This window comes from Mustelus asterias, chromosome 8 (assembly GCF_964213995.1).
Source record: "Mustelus asterias chromosome 8, sMusAst1.hap1.1, whole genome shotgun sequence".
Classification (NCBI taxonomy): domain Eukaryota; kingdom Metazoa; phylum Chordata; class Chondrichthyes; order Carcharhiniformes; family Triakidae; genus Mustelus; species Mustelus asterias.
The window spans coordinates 58,137,770-58,161,593 of record NC_135808.1 but is presented as its reverse complement, the minus strand read 5'-3'; the positions used below and the strand labels follow the sequence as shown (position 1 = coordinate 58,161,593).

General features: G+C 43.5%; 1 protein-coding gene across 1 annotated transcript in view; it reads right to left on the bottom strand.

Annotated features, from left to right (window-relative positions):
• The window catches only part of pappa2 (pappalysin 2), a 416,756-nt gene that overhangs the window by 92,217 nt on the left and 300,715 nt on the right, over nt 1–23,824 (bottom strand). The gene's annotated exons all lie outside the window — the stretch shown is intronic.

The following is a 23,824-nucleotide window of genomic DNA, read 5'->3' as shown; positions in this document are numbered from 1 at the left end:
GGTCCACGTACCTTTATTGGGTCCGTTTTAGTTAAGCCGGTATCTAATTTTGTTTTAGCCCATACTCCGGGGACGGAGGTACAGATGGCTCCGAACCCTCCTGTCTCTAATTCCCAATTTCTGGTGGTGGCTGTGGCCACCTTAATAGTTTTGAGGTGACTTGAGTTTCCCTATTCTAGTTTTCCGACCGTCCTGTCTTGGCCAGATTAATTCTCCCTTTCCACAGTCTATCAAAATCTCATAAAATAATTTCCCATTATTGTACCCTCGTTATTTTTACACACATAAAACCTCATCGGTATATACAAATTATTTATTTCTACTAACGTGGTCTCGCTCAGGTAGGCGGGTGTTTTGTTCCCTCCTATCCCGGTTAGGTAAATCATTCTACTTGTAGTGGGTAAGGGTAGGTTGGTGACAGATATGGATGCTCCTGTATCCACCAGCATCTCACATTGTCTGCCCTCTACTAGTGCAGACACATAAATTCTTCCCTCCTTACCCTTATGAATGGGGGCTGCAGACCGTCAATCTTGCTGATCTCGGAGGTTCCTTGGTTCCTCCGATTCCGCTGTGGTCATGGATCGGGTCAGGGGTCTCCCATGTTTATTCCAACACACTGCTTCTGTGTGTCCATGTTTATTACAGTGGCTGCAATGTTTCCCACTGCTCCCAAATCTGTTCCCTTTCCTTGGGACCCCGCAATGCCTCGCAAGGTGCCCTTGTCGGCCACAATTGTGGCAAGTCAGTTTGGACTTAGTCCCGTTCCCGTTACTGTAAGCGGCTACTCTTTCTCGCCTTGCTCTTGTCTGGGATTTCTCCTCTCCGCCTCCCGGTACGCCACTAGCCCATCTACCAATTCATCGTAATCTTGGGACATAATCACTCCCATTTTTAGGATGGTTTGGTGAGCAGTAGAGAGCCCATCCTTGAAAGCCTGGATGAACGCTCGATCCCCACGACCTGGGTTTCCTTGCCCTGAGCAGTCCTGATATACTTGGAACAACCGTTCCCCGTACTCAGAAGCTCCTTCCCCCTTTAGCTGCTTGGTTGTAGTAATTCTGATCCAGTGAGTACGAGCATTCCCTAACACTCTCTGAATTTCTGTCTTAAACTGGGTGAAGGGTGCCTGTTGGGCATCTATCTCTGCTGTTAGGGCGACTACGTGTGTCCAACGTCCCCCACTATAATCCTGTGCTGGAGGAGCGGCGGGTCCACCTGCTACCTGCCTCCACTTATCCGCTGGACAGGTTGCCCTGACCAGCTGGTGTACGTCTCTCAGGTGTAATTGGTGTCCTACCCATATTGTATCTAATTCTTCCCAGAATTTAGTGTTTGCGCTTCTAGGTTTTAATTTACCCAGGGAAGCCATTATCTGCTGCCTCTCACCTGGGGTGAATGGTTTATAATTCACTTTTGGCTGCGCATCTGTTCCCCCTCGGGTTACTGGTGCTAAGTAGTGTTCTCGCGCTTCCCACTCCTCTGAAGGAGCGGTTGGTCCCTGTCGTGTGGACTCATAAGGAGGTAGAGGAACAGTTTCCCCTCTCCATTGATTCTCTTCTAACACTTGGTTTCGTTTCTCCAGTTCCCTTACTCTGGATTCTAACTCTCTAATCTTTTTATCTTCACTCCAATTTTTAGTAGAGGCAACTACTTGCTCAATTAGTCCAGCTAACTGATGTACTAATAATACCCGTCATCTTTGTCTTGTTTCTCTTTTCCCCATCTATCCACTTTCTCTGCTGTTCTAAAGTCTGAGAAGCATCCCAGCCATCCCTTTGCATCCTCTTTATTAACGCTCGTCTGTCTGTCATGTACACTTCAATGAGAGATCCTGCAGGTCCTCTCTTAACTTCTTTATCTGCCATCTCGCAGACTTCACTACCCCCGGTCACTGTTGCCTCCTTGGCAACATGTTTTAGGCACCGTAAGGCCACGATTACTCCCTAGTAAAGTGTGCTCTCTACCGTAGGGACTTCACTACCCCCGGCCACTATTACTACTCTAGCATCATGTTTCACTACCATCTCAGGGTTTCAATTTATACTCACGGCTCCACTATTACCGCCTCGGCAATGTGATTCTCCACCGGAGTCCGGCTCTAGGTCAGAGTGGATCAGCTCCTTTTCCGCACCACTTTACAACATTGACAGTCCAGCACCCAACTTTACAAACTTTCATGCAAACAGGTGGCAACTCTGTGTTTGTTCACCACTACAGAGTTTGATGTTAACCGACCTTCGCCACTTGTGCTTCACAATCCTAAGTGCCCTTGGTGCCTCTACGCCCACTTCAGGGTCCTGACCTTCACATGGGCGATTTCCCCTCTTAACAACCGGTCTAAGGCTGCGCGTTTGAGACAGTCACTTCCTTGTCCTCTAGTCGGTCAGCACAAATAACTGTTACTTATCACTATCAGCAGTTAGTACTTATCACTATACCATATACAATCAATACTTATCACTATAGATACCCCTTAATTTTTAACCCCTTTTAAACTGTATTCTTGACCTTGTCTGACTCCCACAGGTTCAGTGATCTCTACCCCAGCTTTCCGATCGTGGCCAATCGATCGAACTTACCAGCAATGAGATCCTTGCCAACTACGCCAATTGTTGTGGGACATTTACCACTTCGGAGTCAGACTTGGAGGTTCCAATAATACAGTTTTATTTCGGTCAAAGCTTTGGGAGAAAGCACTGGTACTCCGCAGTACTTGGTAGCGACCTTCTCAACTACACAATGGTAGTTGATCATTTTTATACCTTTTAGATAATAGGCAGTACGGACATTAGCCGTTAACACATTGCTACAAGTTGAGTAGACAGATACGGACATCGATAGTTAACACATCGTTACAAGCAGACGGGTACGGACATGGACAGTTAACATATCATTGTACGTAGAATGGATACATTTATGCAGTTATGTCCACTATCAATGACTGGTTTCGATCTATACATTCAGTGGCTGATCTTGTTACATTTATGTATTTATGTCCCCATCTGTGGCTGACCTTATTATCAGACTCATTGTTCTGGGTCTGCTCTTATCTAAAGTGCCTCAAGCTCTGACCAGCTTCCTGCAGCAATTCAGATACTGCAGGTTTTAACTTTTTGTGTAACTGTCTGTGCTAAAAGCCATTGCCTTTTAATGTCCCTTCCCAGGTAACCATTTTGAGTGCCAGGTAACCATTTTGTGTCCATCACTTTAATTCCACCATAACACTCCCTAACACATTTCACCTCCAGTTAGCAAAGAGCACAAAAACAAACAGGGTTTGAACTTTGAAGAGGGCAGGGAAGTGGGCAAGATATGCCTTAGCTCATTTCTAAGTGCTGAACATTAAATATTGAATACTGAATCCAAAGATGTGCAGGTTAGGTTGATTGGCCATGCTAAATTGACCCTCGTGTCAGGGGGATTAGCAGGGTAAATGTGTGGTGTTACAGGAATGGGGCCTGGGTGTGATTGCGGTCGGTACAGGCTTGATGGACCAAATGGCCTCCTTCTGCACTGTAGGGATTCTATGAGACATATTTCAAATGTGTTCCTGTAAATAAAAATAGTGAAAAGGCAGAAAGAAAATGTCAAACCATGGCCTCCTAGGCAGAGGTAGTTTTGTAATGATTGTGTTGAAGGTTGGAGACCACAGAGCGGACCACAGCAGTCCCAGTCTGATCAGCTTGCAGTTTATTTAAAGCCTACTCCATCTAAAGATAGGCTGGAACCCCAAATGACTAAAACATTTACCACTTACTCCTGTTAGATCAACATGAAATATTATCTAGCTAGTAATGCAGAGTTATGCTCAAAGGTCTACATATAATAAAAGGACACCACTTAACATCTCAAACATTTTGTTTTGGAAGTATTACATAACATCTCATAGCATAGAGGCTAATCATTTGGTCCAAGAGGTCCATGATAATGTTTGCGCTTCACACAAACCTCCACCTATCTCTTATCTAAAACTATGGACTAATTAGCTAAATACCTGTCATTGGGAAAATACCGGAATCCATTATTAAGGAAATAAGCGCAGGGCATTTCGAAAATCACAATAGATCCATATCGAAAGGGAAATCTTGTTCAACATACTTCTTCGATATCTTTAAGGACGTAACGAGCAGGGTGGATAAACAAATAGATGTACTGAATTTGGATCGCCAAATACATTTCGATATGGTATCACATAAAGAGTTACTGAACAAGATAAGAGCTCATGGTACTCGGGGTAATATATTAGCATGGAGAGAGAATTGGCTAACTAACAGAAAGTTGAGATAAATCATTTTCAGGTTGGCAAACTGCAAACTAGTGGAGTGCCACAGGGATCAGTGCTGGGGTTTCAACTATTTACGATCTACATTAATGACTTGGATGAATGGATCAAATGTCTTACTGCTAAATTTTCTGGCAATACAACAGCTGGTCGGAAAGCAGGTTATGAGGAGGACATGGAGCATCTGAAAAGGGATATAGATAGCATAACTAAGTTGGCAAAATTTGGAAGATGGAGTATAATGAGAAAATGTGAGGTAGGAAGAAAATGAAAACAGAATATTATTTAAATGGAGAGACTACAGAATGGTACGGAGGGATCTGGGTGTCTTTGTACATGAAATAAGAGAAGTTAGCAAGTACAGCAAGTAATTATGAAGGCAGATGGAATGCTGGCCTTTATTGTAAGAGGAATGGAACATAAAAGCAGATAAGTTTTGTTACAGCTGTATAGAACATTGGTGAGGCTGCACCTGGAGTATAGTGTACAGTTTTGGTCTCCTTATTTGTGGAGGGATATACTTGTATGGGAGGCAGTTCAGAGAAAATTCATGGGGCTGATTCCTGGGATGAAAGATTGTTCTAGGAGGAAAGATTTAGCAAATTCAGCCGATGCTCATTACAGTTTAGAAGAATAATAGTTGAATTTATTAAACCATATATGGGACAATTTGTTAGAGTATGTACTGGAGCCAACTGGGGAGCAATTCTCGATCTGATAATATGCAAAGAGACAGAATTGATCAATAACATCATGGTAAAGGAGCCTTTAGGTGACACCAGTCATAACATGATAGAATTTCATATTCAGTCCCAAGGGGAGAAGTTTGAGCCTAAGACAAACCTGAATAAAGGTAATTATAAGGGCATATAATCAGAGCTGGCTAAAGCTAGATTTTGCAGTGGCTGACTTTTAAGGAGATATTTCATAACTCTCAGCAAAAATTTATCCCAGTTAAAATAATTCTCCTTAAGAAGGATGCATCATCCATGCTAAATAGGAAAGTTGAAAAATGAAAGAATTACTAAACAAATCTGTAAGGATTATTAGGTCAAAAAATCAGTCTGATTTTAAGAACCAGCAAAGACTGACTAAAAAGAATTGAAGAGGAAGAATGTTTTACAGGAGAAAACTAGCTAGTAATATGAAAACTGATACTAAGACTTCCTATAGGAATTAAAACAGGAAGAGAGTAACAAAAATTAGTGTTGATCCTCTAGAGAATGACTCTGGGGAATTGACTCTGGGAAACAGTGTGGCGTTTGTGGAGATGTGTTCTCCCCGTGTCTGTGTGGATTTCCTCCAGGTGCTCCGGTTTCCTCCCACAGTCTGAAAGACGTGCTGGTTAGGTGCATTGGCCATGCTAAATTCTCCCTCAGTGTACCTGAACAGGTGCCGGAGTTAGGCGACATGGGGATTTTCACAGCAACTTCATTGCACTGTTATGATAAGCTTACTTGTGACACTAAATAAACTTTAAACTTAAAAAAAAACTTAATAGAAAGCAAGGAGATGGCGGAGTTTTCGGACAGGTATTCTGTGTCCTCACTGTAGAAGACTTAGAAAACTTCTTAAAGATGCTGGAAAATCAAGAGATGAATGGGAGGGAGGAACTTTATTCAAGAAAGGAGGGAGACAGAAAACAGGAAACTACAGGTCAGTTAGCCTAACATCTAGAATGTCAGTGATAATTCCAAGGGGAATATAAAATAAGGAAACTTTTGGTACAGCTGTACAGCACATTGATAAAACCTCATCTGGAGTACTTTTGGTCTCTTCACTTGAAAAGAATATATTATTGCATTTGAAGCAGTTCGGCGAAGGTTCATTCGATGCATTCCTGGGATGAGGGACTTACCTTTCGAAGAAAGGTTGAATAAGTGGGGTCTATACACATTGGAGCTTAGAAGAATGAAGGGTGATCTCACTGAAACATATAAGATCCCAAGGGGATTTGATAGGGTGGATGCTGGGGGAGACTATACCTAGGGGACATAGTTAAGGGATCAGCCATCTAAAAGGGAGATGAGGAGAATTTATTTTCTATCAGGGGTGGTTAGTATGTGGATTTCTCTTCCCCAGAAAGCAGTGGAGGCTGTCCATTGAATTTATTCAAGCAGAGGTAGACAGATTTTTGATAGACAAGAGTGTCAAGGGTTATGGCTGGGGGGGGGGGGGGGGGGGGGGCAGACAGGAAAGTGGAATTGAGACATAACCAGATCAGCCATGGTAGTATTGATTGGCAGAGTCGGCTTGAAGAGCTGAAGGGTCTACTTCTGCTCCTACGTTCCTAGAAGGCTCTGAGTAGGCTTGTCAGGGTAGATGCTGAGACGATGCTTCCCCTCATAGGGGAATCTAGAACTAGGGAGTGTTGTATATTGGACAACAAAACTAGGGAGCATGGAGGGTTAAAAACAATGGAAGTTTAGTTATAGGTGTGTGTTCTCTTACATGGCTGCTTCCTCTCTGCCTGTTTCCCACACGAGTGACCTTAGACACCATTTCCGGTGCATACATTAAAACAGCAGAACTCCAGTGAGCCAAAAAGGAATAAATACAAATACATAACATTTCCTGCCCCTCTTAAAATGAACAACTCCAACAGGTTCAAAACAAGTTCAACATGAAAAATAATCAATACGTCAGTCACTTTTAATAAGTCAGATAGTCTGGAGGTTATTATTCTCAAAACGGTTGCCGGCGAACCTCTAGAAACATAGAAAAGTTACAGCAAAAAAGAAAGCCATTCAGCCCATGCTGTGTATGCCAGCCTGAAGACACCCAGGTGCCTTTCTAAACTCATCTTCCTGCACCTGGCCCATAGCCTTGTAGCTTACAGCATTTAAGGTGCAGATCCAGATAGGGTCTCTGCCTCCATCACCAACTCGGGCAGCGAATTCCAGACACCCACCATCCTTTGCATAAAAAAATCTTCATGTCCCCTCTACACTTACTGCCACTTATCATGAATCTATGTCCACTAGTTGTAGAATTCTCCACCAAGGGAAACAATTTTATCATGTCAACTCTATCTCTTCCCTTCAATTTTGTTCACCTTGATCAAGTCTCCCCTCAGCCTTCTTTGCTCCAAGGAAAATAACCCCAACCTATCCAATCTTTCCTCACAGCTACATTTTTCAAGTTCTGGCAATGTTCGTGTAAACTTCCTCTGCACTCTCTCCAGATCAATTAAGTCTTTCCTGTAATATGGTGAACAGAATTGCACACAATACTTCAGTTCTGGCCTCACCAGTGTTTTATACAATTCCAACATTATTATACCCTTACTTTGATATTTTATACCTCTCCCAATGAAGGAGAGCATTCCATATGCCTTCTTTATTGTGCCTTTAGCAACCTGTGTTCTCACACGCCAAGATCTCTCACTTCAGCTACTCTTTTGGGTATATTCCCATTTATTGTGTATTTCCTATAACTGTTTTACCTCCTTAAATGCATTACCTCACACTTCTCTATGTAAAAATCCACATGCCACTTTATCACCCATTCCACAAACCCATCAATATCATTTTGTAGATTCTAGCTATCCTCTACATTTTGCACTACTCAGCCAATCTTTGTGTCATCTGCAAATTTCCCAATTGTGCCCCCCATGTTCGCATCCAAATTGTTAATATAGAACACAAACAGTAAGGGTCCCAACACTGATCCCTGAGGAACAGAACACCACACCTTGTGGAACACCACTTGAAGCAACTTTCCATTCGCAAGGGCATCCATTGACCATTACCCTTTGTTTCCTGTTACGAAACCATTTGATTCAATTTGCCACATCACCCTGTATCCCATGGACTTCTACTTCTTTGACCAATCTGCCAAGTGGGACCTTGTCAAACACCTTGCTGAAAGCCATGTAACAACACTGCACTACCTTCACCAATCCTTTCTGTCACTTCCTCAAAAATAATTCAGTCAAGTTTGTGAAGCAAGACCTTCCTTTAACAAATCCATGCTGACCATCCATGACTGGTCCATGCCTTTCTACATGACAATTAATCCTATATCTCGGGATTGATTCTACAAATTTTCCCACCATCGATGTAAGACTAACTAGCCTATAATTGTTTGGCATTTCCTTTGATTCCTTTTTAAACAATGGAACTACATTTGCATTTCTCCAGTCCTCTGGTCTGTCCCCTGTATCTAGTAAGGATTAGAAAATCATCCTCTGAGCATCTGCTGTCTTCTCCCTGACTTCCTTCAGCAGTCTCAGAAACAATCCATCTGGCCCTGGTTATTTATCAAGTTTCAAGAATTCCAACCGTTCAAGTACTTCGTCTCTCTTTATGATTATCCTGTCCAATATCTCAATTGTTCCTCCTCGACTTCTAAGTTGGCATCATCCCTTTCCTTTGTAAATATTGAGACAAAATATTTAAAACCCTTCCCACGGACTCCACGTCTACACACAAGTTCCCTTCTTCATCTCCGATGGTCCCACTTTTTCCTTAACTAACCTTTTACCATTTGTGCAGTCTAAAGATGGTAAAACATCTTTGGGTTTTCTGCACACATGTTCATCATTTCCCACATTGTGCATGAGGAGCATGTCACGGGTCTGAGATCTCCTACCACGATTAAGTTAGTTACTCCCTTTAAAAAAAACCTTCGCTAGGGGCTTTATTTAGGTTAGTTGAGAACCTTATTTCTTACCAAACACTTTCATTATAATTGTACAGTACTATATTTTTTTAGTCCGTACCTCAGTATTAAGCAATGAATTACTCTAGCAGGACTTACTCACCAATCAGTTGCTTTGGTTGGTCCCATGTCACTTTCTGAACTGGTGGATGTAGACTGCTCTCCCTCCAGTGTTCTGCAATCCCTTCCATGCTTATGGTGACCAACTGAGTTTTCCCAGATGCTCCTCAGTGACTGCTCACCAATGGCGCCCTTTTATCCATTCTCAGCCGCACTCTCTTTTTATCACTCCAGCTCCAAGCTCACTGTCGCTCTTCCATCCACTCTCAGTCTCGCTCTCTCTCTCTCTCTCTCTATCTCCCCGGCTCCGCTCTCAGTCTCGCATTTACCCTGCTAATCTCTCCAACCGACACATCTTGGGACACTAAGGAGCAATTTGGCATGGCCAATCCACCCAACCTGCACATCATTGGACTGTGGGAGGAAACTGGAGCACCCGGAGGAAACCCACGCAGACATAGGGAGGACTTGCAAACTTCACACAGACAGTCACCCAAGGCTGGAATCGTACCCTGGTGCATGGCGCTGTGAGGCAGCAGTGCTATCCAATGTGTAACTGTGCCGTCCATATTCTAGCCTTCTCTATTATCTCCGTATCCAATCCAGGCCACCAGAAAGAACGTTTTGCTATTTCCTTTTTGCGTATGATTCTGCAATGGCCCTTATTCTTTAATACTTGTTTTCTCAAAGGTGGCGGAATGCTCACTCTGAGCCCCCATAGAAAACACCCTGACTGTACTGACAGCTCGAATTTCCTGCATTGGTATGGCTTCAGATTCGGTGTTCTGAGGTCTTTCCTTGTAATAACATATCCATCTCTTGGGTCACTTCGAGTACACTTCCTCACATGTGTTGAGTGTGTTATCGACTCATTGAAAGGTGAAGATATTCCCACTTGAGTAGTCTCACAAACTACATGTCAGTAGCACTCTCGAAAGTCCATCCGCATTACCATGGAGACTTGATTGTCAATACTTAATGGTGTATGTATGTGCAGACAAAATGACCTTCTTTGCATTCTACTTGCTGCTAGTGATAGAATTCCACGTGTGGTCCAAAAATGGCAGTTAGCGGGCCATGATCCAACAACAATTCTCTCCCATTCAGGAACTGATGGAATTTCTTTACTCCAAAGGTGATTCTTCAAGCTCTCTTTTCAATTTGGGCTTAGTTACTTTCAGCCTTTCTCAAGGTTTGAGATGCAAAAGCAATGGGTCTTTCTTCACACACTGGCATGATGTTTGAGGCCACCACTCCTCTACCATAAGAGGATGTATCACAAGCTAACAGCAGGGGTAAAGTAGGACCAAAGTGTGTAAGAACTTCAGATTTAAGTAACACTTCTTTGCTTGCACGGAAGTGTTATTGCGTTGATCTGACCACTTCCACGTCTTGTTCTGACACAAGGGGTGGGATTTTTCCAGCCACGCTCACCCCAAAACCAGAAAACCCCGCCAGAGGTAAACAGATCTTTGCATAGTCTGCCCCCGGCCCTCTACAGTTCCCATGGTGGGCAGGATGGGAAAATTCTGCATAAGAGGTTATGCAATGGTTTCAGAATTGTTGCCAAGTGAATGATAGTTCAACAATCCTAGGGAGGATTCCAAGATGCAGACAACTCTGTAATAGCCTTAACCTTTGAAGGAGATTTGTGAAGGCCAGTGGCATCAATTACACATCCTAAATAACCAATGGATGATTGGAAGAAGAATCCTTTCCGGATGTATCACAGCTTGGTACGGTTCCTGCTCTGACCAAGACCGCGAGAAACTACAAAGGTTGTGAACGAAGCCCAGTCTATCGCTCAAACCAGCCTCCCATCCATTGACTCCATCTACATTTCCTGCCGCCTCAGAAAAGCAGTCAATATAATCAAGGACCCCACACACCTTGGACATTCTCTCTTCCACTTTCTTCCATCTGGAGAAAAATACAAAGGTCTGAGGTCACATACCAACTGACCCAAGAACAGCTTCTTACCTGCTGCTGTCAGACTTTTGAATGAACCTACCTTATATTAAGTTGATCTTTCTCTACACCCTAGCTGTATGACTGTAACACTACATTCAGCACTCTCTCCTTTCCTTCTCCACTATGTATTCTATGAACGGTATACTTTGTCTGCATAGTGTGCAAGAGACAACACTTTTCACTGCATACCTATATACCAATGACAATGATAAATCAAATTAAATCAAAAGAACTTGCACTTGTCCTTGCAGACTTCCAGACCATAGTCTCCAATCCCTTCCAACACTGGATTTTGCTCAGTCCACTCAGGAGCTGATCCATTGTCCTTTGGAACAATATAGAAGCAGGGTTGATACCAAGTGGCAATCTTCAGCATTGGAACAAGCCTTTGTATGCCACGATTGTCGGAAGTTCCTTTAACTTCTTGTCCACATTTGTCTGTAAGTAAGCCTGGCTCAGGTCAATTCTGCTGAAACGTTGGCCTCTTCCAATCCCGCAAACAAGTCTACAATGCGGGGTAGTGGTATTGTACTGCGCATAACACTGGATTAATGGTGACTTTGAAGTCTCCGCAAAACCTTACAGATCCTTCTTGATGGCTGGAACTACTCACTAATGCTGACAGGTTCCAAGACTCCCATCTTCAGAAGTCTTCCCAAATGAGGCTTCCATCTTCGGCCTAATAGCATATGGTACAAACCTTGCCTTCAAGCATTTCACTTGGCATTCGTCTTTTATTTTCAGTTGAGCTGTAATATATTTTGTGCTCCCTACTTTTTCATCAAAAACAACTGTGTGCTTCTTGAAAATGTTTCTGAGGTCTGATTCTCCATTGGTCATCATGTTGACTTTGGCTCAGTTCAGCTGAATCTTGTCCAGACATGTACGACCCATCAATGCTGGACAGTTGCCCTTTACTACATGTAGAGACCAACTGCTGTTTGCTCATTAAGTTGCACAGCGACTTTGATGCAGCCCTTCAGTGGAACCTCTTCACCTATATATATCTTCAACACTATACTTGATGGCTTCGAAGGAATGTGTTTAAGTTTCTCCTTGCAGCTCGTCTCTGACACCAGCAAGACTGCTGCCCCGTGTCAACTTTCACCCTTACTGCTGACCATCTAGCAGCGAGATGATCCAGTGTTGACGTATAAAAGCAACAATGGGTGTCACATTCAGTAATAATTCCTCTTCAGACCGAGAGTCGCTACATTTTCTCGAGCCTTTTGTACAGCATGAACATTTCTCCTTTTGTTCAGTTTAAATGCTGTCTTAGTTTGTTCCTGTTTCTTACTTTCACTTTGAACTTGCTTTTTCATTCAGCAAGCATAGCTTTGACGTACCATGTCTTTACAGCGGCATTCACCTGCAGAATGCCCTGGTTTTGCACAACACCAGGTTAAAGTCCAACAGGTTTATTTGGTAGCACAAACTTTCGGAGTGTCGTTCCTTCTTCAGGTGAAGAAGGAGTCTGAAGAAATACTCACCTGAAGAAGGAGCGACACTCCGAAAGTTTGTGCTACCAAATAAACCTGTTGGACTTTAACCTGGTGTTGTGAGACTTCTTACTGTGCCCACCCCAGTCCAACACCGGCATCTCCACATCATTTGCACACCAGTGACATGCATGAATGTTGAGCTCCAATTGCTGAGCTTCCTTTGCAGCCAGTTCCATAGAGACAGTAATTTCCACGGCCTTTTCCACCTTAAGGTTCCTCTCTGTCAGCAAATATTTTTGTATTGCTTTGTTGAACAGACCACAGATGAACATGTCCCGAATAGTGTCATTCAGCACATGTCCAAACTTACAATATTCTGCAAGCCCTTTAAAGCACAGACATGAATTTGCATAATTGACTCCCCATCTTGGTTTCTTTTATGGAATCTAAAATGCAATGCAATCTCCAAGGGTTTTGACGAAAAATGTGCTTGCAAGGTATCTATGAGCTGTTCCTATGGTTTAGCGCCTGGCTTCTCAGGATGCACTAAACTACATTTGCCTCCCATCATGCTTTGGAAAGTGGGCATCTGAATATCTTCAGCTATTTCGTTTGGCTGCACAAAATAGTCAAAACACTCAGTATAGAACTCCATCACTCCACATTTTCATTAAAGGGTCCAAAGGTGTCAAAAACTCCCGCTGTTTTACTAATGGAGATTTCCCACAGGTGCACTTTATAATGCAGCTGCCTTGATTTTTCTTTCAAACAAGGCAACTACCTGAGCTTCAGCCTCTTATTTAACACACTTAGCTGTATAACTGCTGCAGAGTATTGTTACTCACGTTCACCTAGCCCATCAGGTCCGGAGCACATGCAGGAAGCTTCTTTTCTAATTTTTCTTTTCCCAACTTTTTTCTAGGTAAATTAATCCTCCCGGCAGCTAGCTAGCACCGTTCGTTGGCCTCATCACCAGCTTTTACGTTCTGTATTGGAGAATGACACTAGGGAGCACCGAAGGTTAAAAACAATAGAGCTTTATTTACAGGTGTGTGTTCTCTTACAAGGCTGCTTCCTCTCTGCCTGTTTTTCCCGTTAGGGACTTATAATGCCACTTCAGGTGAAGATATTAATACAGCGGAGCTCAGTAAGCCAATAAGAATTAATACAAATACATAACAGGAGCACAGTTTAAAAATAAGACGTCAGCTATTTAAGATGGAGATGAATAGGATTTTTTTTCTCAGGGGGCTGTGAATCTTTAGAATTATCTACCCCAGAGAACTATGAGTGTTGAATCATTGAATATATATTTAAGGCTAAAACAGACAGATTCTTAAACTATCGGGAGTCAAGAGGTAGGAGGAAACCGGCAAGAAAGTGGACTTCAGGCTATAATCAGATTAGCAATGTCCCCATTGAATGGTGGAGTAGACTGGAGTGTCCATATTGTCCACTCCCGATCCTCCTTCTAATGTTCTGATCTAGTTCCCACTAAAATCCACCACAATCCACCTTGACAATTCCATGTTACAACCAGTTCCACATTGTAGCCACTCTCTGGGTAAAGGCATTTTTCCTGAATTCATTATTGACTTTGTTAGCGACGGTCTTCTATCAAGGTCCCTGGCTCTGAATCCCCACAAGTGAGAATGCCTTCTCTGGGCCTGCCCTGTCCCTCTGTCTTCCACAGAAAAAAAGCATCAGCCTGCTGGGCCTCTTAACAACATTGTCGTCGGTGGAAAATTAGTCAATCTTCTCGTTGCATGCAACGTGTCTGTGCCTAAGATGAAGACTTCTAATGAGTATTTCAGAGCAACAGAAGGTAACGGAAAGATTTTATAAGCGTCCGAGTACCACCTTTTATTATTTTTAAGGATTATGGAGAAAGTTAGCTTGCTTTCGCCTTTAACGTATAGCACATAAAGTACCCACACTGGCAAATCACACAGAGAAACCAATGCAGTTCAGAATCAGTCACATTTGTGTAAAACCCAGCCTTGTGCAATGGTTTTGTTTTTGTTTCTGTTCCGAGCAATTTGCTGAATTAATGTTTACGTGGGCCATGGTACAAGGATTTGCAAATTAACTATTCTTATCTGTAGTTCCTGGAAATTCTGACCCAAGTGGAACATTTCTTGGCAAGCTCGCTAATTGTCTGTGAAGATATGATGACACATTCAACCCACGTTTTCTGCCAGTGCACTTGTTTGTATAAGGTTGATGCTGGCATTTCATGGTGACTGGACACTGAGCTACAGCTCACACTCCATGTGCTTGACAGGAAATATTTATTTCTCAATTCGCTGCTTACCCCTCATTATTGTGTTCCAATTGCAGCCTCTCACACATCCCCAACTGTCCTCACTTCATGTTGGCAGCCATGTCTTCAGCTGCCTCCATCCCTAAACCTCTGGGTGCCCTCCTCGTCACCTGTCCCAATATTTCCTGATGTGGCTTGTTTGTTTTTTTTCATTATTTTTTCCTTGGGGGTGTGGGCATCGCTGGCAAGGCCAGCATTTGTTGCCCACCACGAATTGCCCTTAAGTTTCTTGCTAGGACATTTCAGAGGGGCAGTTAAGAGTCAAACATATTGTTGTGGGTCTGGTGTCAGACCAGGTAAGGACAGTGGATTTCCTCCCTAAAGGACATTAGCGAACCAGATGGTTGCCATTACTGAGACTAGCTTTCAATTCCATCAGCTGCTCTGGTGGAATTTGAACCCATGCCCCCAGAGTATCAGCCTGGATCCTTGGATTCCTAGTTCAATGACATTACCGCTATGCCACCATTTCACCATCATTGTCCCACGTTCAATAACATCCATGTGAAGCACCTTGGGATTTTTTTCCCCAAAAGAGAAAACGCTGGAAAATCTCAGCAGGTCTGGCAGCATCTGTAAGGAGAGAAAAGAGCTGACGTTTCGAGTCCAGATGACCCTTTGTCAAAGCTAAAAGGCATAGAAAGTGGGAGATATTTATACTGCAGGGGGAGGGAATGCAAGATGAGTCATAGCCACAGAAACCAGGGGAAAAGACTGCTAATGGCTGTCCACAGAGAGGATAAAGGGTGTGAATGGCCAAACGGCAGAGAAGCTGTAAACTGTGACAGATGGAGATGTTTGGGGGGGGGGAGAATGAGACAGAGATAAAATGTAGAAAAGGGGGATGAAGTAGGGGGAAAGAGTGGGGGGAAAGAAAAACGAAGACAGACAATAAAGAAATAAAAAGTAGAGAACAGTAAAAAATGAAATAAAATAGAATGAAAACGAAGGGGGCCGAGGTGGGATAGAGCAAATCATCTGAATTTGTTGAATTCAATGTTGAGACCAAAAGGCTGTAAAGTGCCGAGCCGGAAGATGAGATGCTGTTCCTCCAGTTTGTGTTGAGATTCACTGGAACATTGCAGCAGGCCAAGGACAGACATGTGGGCAAAGAGCAGGATCATGTGTTAAAATGGCAAGCAACCGGAAGGTCAGAGTCCTGACTGCGCACAGACCGAAGGTGCTCAGCAAAGCAATTGGGATTTTAAAAATTCATTCATGGGACACCGCTGACTGGCCAGCATTTATTGCCCATCCCCTGTTGCCTGAGAGCAGTTGAGAGTCAACCACATTGCTGTGGCTCTGGAGTCACATGTAGGCCAGAACAGGTAAGGACTGCAGATTTCCTTCCCTAAAGGACATTAGTGAACTAGATGAGTTTTTCCAATGATCGACAATGATCAGGAAGGACATACTGGCACTGGAGCGGGTCCAGCGGAGATTCACATGGATGATCCCGGGAATGGTAGGCCTGACATACGATGAACGTCTGAGGATCATGGGATTGTATTCATTGGAGTTTAGGAGGTTGAGGGGAGATCTAATAGAAACTTACAAGATAATGAACGGCTTAGATAGGATGGACGTAGGGAAGTTGTTTCCATTAGCAGGGGAGACTAGGACGCGGGGGCACAGCCTTAGAATAAAAGGGAGTCACTTTAGAACAGAGATGAGGAGAAATTTCTTCAGCCAGAGAGTGGTACGTCTGTGGAATTCATTGCCACAGAGGGCTGTGGAGGCCGAGACGTTAAGCGTCTTCAAGACAGAAATTGATAAATTCTTGATTTCTCGAGGAATTAAGGGCTATGGGGAGAGAGCGGGTAAATGGAGTTGAAATCAACCATGATTGAATGGTGGAGTGGACTCGATGGGCCGAATGGCCTTACTTCCGCTCCTATGTCTTATGGTCTTATGTTACAGACCTGGCTCGCCTTGCCACATTTAAGCAAACTCAGCACAGCTCTAGGATCAAACCTGGGACTCACTGACTGGCACAGTTTCGTTGTAAATAAGTAATTGTTGTTGCCAACTGGGCAGGATAGAGATTTCATGTGCTTTAAATTTTAGAATTATTCAAGTGGAACCAACAGTGGGGCAAAGGCTCAATAAGGAATGGCACCAGAGGCAGAGAAAGTTTTTTTTAAAATCAAAAGTCAGCTGAACACACAGAAATGCACTTCATCTCTGTTATAGGATAGTCACTAAATTTTGACGTCGGCAGATGCCTTTGGCCTTTTGCTGCACATTTAATGCACTAACCAGCAAATTGAGTGGTAGCTTTCAAAAGGGACTTCAGTGATGCAGGAAGACCAAAAAAGCTGGGACAATTCACCTTATAGCACAGCAGGTTCGGAAGATTCATACAAGAGGCCTTCACAATTAGGAAAGGCTTTGACGGAGTAGATAAAGGGAAACGACTTCCACTGGGGCAAGGGTAGGTATCCAAAGAAATACTGATTTTAACTATCTGGCAAAGAATCAGAGAGGGTCATGAGCAGATTTTCTTTTTATGCAACAAGTTTTTTTAAAGTTTATTTATTAGTCACAAGTAGGCCTACATTAACCCTGCAGTGAAGCTACTGTGAAAATCCCCTAGACGCCATACTCCAGCGTCTGCTCAGGAGAATTTAGCATGGTGAATGCACCTAACCAGCACATCTTTCAGACTGTGGGGGGAAACTGAAGCACCTGGAGGAAACCCACACAGACATGGGGAGAACATGCAGACTCTTCACAGACAGTGACCCAAGCCAGGAATTGTGAAGCAGCAGTACTAGCCACTGTGCCACCGGCTTTTATGGTCTGGAATGCATTCTTGAAAAGGGAGGGCAGAGAGAGGGGAACAGAAGCAGATCGAATCATAATTTTCACACAAAATTGGAGAAATATTTGCAACTGAGAAATTTGCATGGCTATCCAGGGGGTGGGACTAATTTGATAGCTCCCTTACAGTGCCAGGACAGGCATGACGGGCCAAACAGCCTCCTACTATGTTTTATGATTCTATGATTAATACTTCTGAAATGAATAACGATGCAGTCCCTGGCACTTTTGCTCAGTTTTATTTTAAGAAAGAACATTGCTTCTAAGTGTACCAACACTACAGGCCACCTCCACATTCCCTTAGCCAGGAAACTGCACACAAGAAAAATATATCTTACAAGGAGGCCTGGAGAGGGTATTAAAAACAATAGTACTTAGGAATGATAAAGATCAACACAAATCCTTTGCAGTCCTTTAAAAACATCTGCTACTTACCGCACCAAATAAAAGAGGAATCTGGATATTTGGAGGACCATGGATATAATCTTACTCCAAGTCTGTTTTAAATAAGTAATTTGAGGTAGAATATGTGTTTTACTTTGTTGGCGGTTTATTGCAGTTGTTAGCTTGTTTAAAATAAAAGGGTCAAAAGCGGAATTTTACTTGAACGCATTAAACAGTGAAGTAGAAGAATGTTATGGTCCTCATTACAAACCACACAGTTGGTAACAACCTGCAGCCTGAAGACTGCACAGGAGGTTTACAGCTTACACACAAGGTTACCAGACGTAATACACATTCAGGAGGGTGTCAGCCATACCCCTACCTCTGTGAGGATTGGGTTGCCTGCCAGGGAATATCCGAAAAAGGATTAATAAACAAATTACCCCAATATATTTTTAAAATCCACGTGGAAAAGTGACATCTGCCATGGAAATTTTTTTTTTTAAAAGAGCTTGATAGAAAAAGCAGACACATGGCAGCTGAAATCGAACAGAGAAGTGTGAAGTGAAATATTTTGGAATGAAAATTGGTGAAAGGAATTATAAACTATATGGTACACTTCTAAAATGAGATACAGTGGGACCTGAGGTTTAAGGACACAAGTTTTTGAGGGTGGCTGGACAAAGCTGATAAAAATACACACAGAATCCTTTATTGTATAAATAGAAGGCAGAGACACAGAAAACAAAAAGTTTTTACTAAACCTTTAGAAAGCACTGGTTAGGCCTCCACTGGAGTATCATATCCAGTTTTGGACAATGTCCCTTGGTCTTGGTGAAGCTAAAGTTTATTTAAAAAGTTTAAAAGTTTATTTATTATTAGTCACAAGTAGGCTTACATTCACACTGCAATGAAGTTACTGTGAAAATCCCCTAGTCGCCACACACCAGTGCCTGTTAAAGTATACTGAGGGAGAATTTAGCATGGCCAATCAACCTGACCTGCACATCTTGTTAATAACAACATGCTAATGTTGGTTTAATCCCTATAGTGCCGAAGGAGGCCATTCGGTCCATCAAGCCTGCACCGACAACAAACCCACCCAGGCTCTATCCCCATAACACCACGTATTTACCCTGCTAATCCCCCTGACACTTGAGCCAATTTAGCATGGCAAATCAACCTAACCTGCACATCTTTGGACTGTTGGAGGAAACCGGAGCACCCGGAGGAAACCCATGCAGATATGGGGAGAACGTGCAAACTACACACAGTCACCCAAGGCCGGAATTGAACCCGGATCCCTGGCGCAATGAGGCAGCCGTGCTAACCACTGTGCCACCATGCTGAGGAGATTTACTGGAATGCTAACAAATGCTAACAGACATGATGGATTTTGGTTACGTGGGGGAGCTCACAGAAGTCGGAATTGTTCGTTTATGACAGAGGAAAGCTAGAAGAGCTGCGATAGAGGAGCTCCAAATCATGAATCCAAATCTTGATCAGATAAATAGGGATAAGCTATTCTCAGCAGCAGTTCGGTGCATTGGCCATGCTAAATTCTCCCTCAGTGTACCTGAACAGGTGCTGGAGTGTGGCAACTAGGAGATTTTCACAGTAACTTCATTGCCATGTTAATGTAAGCCTACTTGTAACCCGAATAAATAAATTTTAAAGGGTTGGGAACCAGAGACACATTTAAGGAAATGGACAAAACTATTGGAGGGGACAAGAGGAGATAGTTCCCCCCAAACACAAAGGTGTTACTGTAGGAAAACAAGATCGTACGAAAAGGAGTAAGTCATTTATCTCGAGTCCCTTCCAGCTCTGGCTTAACTTCACATGTCCACCTTTTCTCCATGTCCCTTTATACCTTTGGTTCACAAAAATCTCTGATCAGATTTAAAATTAATAATTGGTCTAGCATCTGCTGTCAGTTCAGAAAGAGTTCCAAACTTCTATCGATTAGCACTGCTGCCTCACAAAGCCAGGGACCCAGGTTCAATTCTGGCCTCTGTCACTGTCTGTGTGGAGTTTGCACTTTCTCCCCGTTTCTGCCTTGGTTTCCTCCAGATCTCTGGTTTCCTCCCACATGATAAATTGACTCTAGTGTCAGGGGGATTGGCAGGGTGGATGTGTAGGGTTGCGGGAATAGGACCTGGGTGGGATTGTGGTCAGTGCAGCCTCGATGGGCCAAATGGCCTCATTCTGTACTACAGGGATTCTATGATTCCATGATTCTACCGCCCTTTATGTCTATGATCTGGGTGGTAGAAACAGATTCAATAGTTATTTTCTAAATGGGAATCGGGTGGATACTTGATGGGGAAAAAAATGTTAAGACTATAGGGAAAATTCTAGGGATGTAGAACTAATGAGATAGCTCATTCAAAGAGCTAGCACAGACAGAATGTGCCAAATGGCTTCCTTCTGCACTGCACGAGTCCATGTTAAGCTAAAGAGCTCATGATAAAAATAAATTAACCAAATAAATCGTTCAAATGCATAATTAGTGGTTCACAAACCAAATGACTGTTTGCTTGATCATCCAAACATAAATTGAGCTGACAAATGTGACTATTCCAGGTTTCAAATTTGGGGGTGAATTTTAACACAAAATATTTGAAAGAGTTAGGTGCATTCTCAGGTTTCTGGCAACCACATTTGGATGAGGTTGTGCATACTCTTTGGGGAGGTATAGGTCTTTACCCTTTCATATTGCTTCAGTTCGAGATGTATATCGCAAAAACATTCATATGATCTATGAGCACATTGAAGGTGGCGACACATAGATGGATGACATAACAATGCGAGGCTCATCCAAAAAAGAACATGATGACAAGACTTAGGAATGTTGCTTCAAGTTTCTTGAAGAGTCAACTGAAACATAATAAAGATGAATGTGTATTTGAAGATGCTAAACCAATCTTTGTTGGTGATATCATTCTTGCGGTCTCAGCTGATGTGCGCATGCCACATATACCGAGCAAAAAAGACTCCCACGTTTTCTATTGTATGGTCAAGTACTTGGATAATTCATACAAACTACTTCGGAGAAAACGTCACTTCTTGAAAATCTATTCCTATGTAATCGGTTCCAAGGTGATTTTCCAACCATTCTGAGGCCCTCTTAATAATGTTTTGCACCCCTCAGCGATAACTCTTACCTTGGCACCGGATGGCTAATGTACCATTCAGAAATACCTGCACCAGAGTGATCTAAAAGCCTTGACGAGGGAACCCAATTTTCCCTGCCCCACACTGGTGATGTAATGAGGTTCTCATTTAAATACATTTTAATAAAGTTGAATATTATCAATGGGCCTCCTCGCTACCTGATCCCTCCCTCACTAAATATTCAAACCTCACCAACGTGATGTCAAGGGGCATGCCTGGGCAGTCCCCACCACAGGTCGTCACTGCCCCTGCCTCTGGCAAAAAAGTTGGCATTGCTCCTGTTATGTGTGGTGGGGGTTGGGGGAAAAGGGCTGATGCCTTTGAAAGTGGGGGCGGAGGGACTTGCCAGTGAAGGAGGAGGCGAACTTGCCTGTGAGGATGAGACTGCCTGTGATATTGCCACATAGCTGGGAGGGAGTGGGGCGGGGGGGGGGGGGGGGAGGAGGAGGAGGGGGGAAGAGGAGGGGGGGGTAGAGAGCCCCCGCCATCTTCGTTGTGGGAGGGAGAGTCACAACAATGCTTGTAAGGGGGTGCCTCCGTAGCCTTGAGGAGGAATAGGGAGTTTAAGCCTTTAAAGATGGCGCTCCGACCTCCGTAGAACCAGCCATAACTGGCTTCATCAGGCACCACCCTGCCAGAGTGACAACGTAAACCATGCCCCCAGATTTGTTTCTGTCAGAGTGGATGAAAACGTGGTCTGTTCAGCTGGAGAGGTACACACCGGTTTTCAGTCAGAACCTGATACTCTGGCAGATTATGGAAAAATTCCACCTCATGTTTGTCAATCCAACGACCTCAACAGGAGCCCTGCACAGCATCCTGACTCCTCCCTCCATCACAATGGCATGGTCACACCACTAGCCTTCATGACCACTTCACTCTACCCTTGGGATGACTATCTCTTGGATTGGTACTTGTGTAACCCTCAGTCTCCCACACTCAAAGCATGTCCTAGTTGCTCTTCAAGCTCAAATTGATTTCACATGTAGTCATCCCGGACAAGAGGAGGTATGCGGGACTTACCATGTCACAACAGGTAGCGGACCACAGCAGTCGATCCTCATATTAAACTAACCTGTTCAGGTTTAAAAAGTTGAATTCATGCAAGTATCAAAAGTTTGACAAACATCCTTGCTGGCTGTCCTCCAACACCTCATTAAGATGACTCTGCTTTCTCTAGCATTTAACTGCAAGAAGCATCAGCATTAGGTCCAATCTTGTCCTCACCTGACTTTCACACCATGGCACATACATCAAGGGCCTCTACCTGGTCATCAGCAGCAACAACCACCGATGATTGCCCTGTCCCTAAATTGGATTCCTAAAAGTACAACCCCTTATGATTACCCTGGTCAAAATCAACAAACCCAACATCAAACCCCTAATATATGTCTTAATCTGCTGACTCGCTAAAGGCCAATGAACTTAATATAATTGAGACTGACAGACTACAAAATCAATACGTTTTTGTAGAAGTTAAGCTTTCTGTGATATTGTAAAATGGGCCATAACAATTCAGCCGCTGATTAGACATCTCTCTCCATTATCCTCTCCATCGGCCCCTGAAAAATAGAGTAGGTATTTCTGGTTTTCTATCTTCGTAAAATCCAGACAATTCAGAAGGAGGCCATTCGGCCCATCGGGTCTGCACCAACCCACTGAAAGAGCAGTCTATTCAGGTCTACGCCTTTACCTTATCCCTGTAACCCCACACATTGATCATGGCCAACCACCTAACCCGCACATCTTTTGACTGTGGGAGGAAACCGGAGCACCAGGAGGAAACCCACGCAGACATGGGGAGAATGTGCAAACTCCACACAGAGAGTGACCCAAGGCCGGAATCGAACCCGATTCCCTAGCAGTGAGGCAGCACTACTAGCCTTAGTGAGACAGCAACTTACCAAAGTGTTTAGGTTCGTGGTCTTGAACCACGAGCGAGTCTCTGGTTCAGAGTGCAGCCAGGCGATGTGGCCCCACAAAACCCAACAGTTGAGCAATGAGCTGTCGCAGGGGTAGATCACCAGTGGGACGCCTGCTTTCTATACAATGCTCGATGATCCAGCCTGAAATATCACGGTGAAATCCCCCAAAAAAACTACCAGTTCAGAAACAAACTTAATCTGCCTCGCACCAGGATCAGCTGTAAACATCCCAGGCAGAGAAACCGTAACATGAAACAAATTCATTAACTCGTTAACTTGTTCCGGACAGCACAACCTATCACCTACCCAGCATGTTAGCAATAGGCAGACTTTGATACAAATCTCCCATCTTCTAGAGCCATGGATGCATCGGCTTTTGACACTGGAGACACTAATTCTTGCACAGTTGTGCCAACCCTGGCCTGAACGTCAGTTTACAAAATGCTGTAATCTTAACATTTCTCTCACCATATCTTCTTTTGAAATGATCAAGTTTAGTGTCAACCCTGGTCATGACTTCCTGACTTAATTTATCTTTGTTCCACTTTTTAAGCATGAGCCTGTGAGAAGACACGCAATTAGAAATGGAGGCACTGGCTGAAAAACAGCAGGTTGTGGTCTGCAGTGAGACGAGTGCAGTGCAAAATGGGACTGAAAGAGCTCAAGGTCCTTCTACGCTCAGCACTGCCTTATCCTCACTATTCCCTCTCAAGATTTTTAAACATGCGTCCTTCTGCCTTTCTCCCTACGTGCTTGAGACCAAGATCAATGA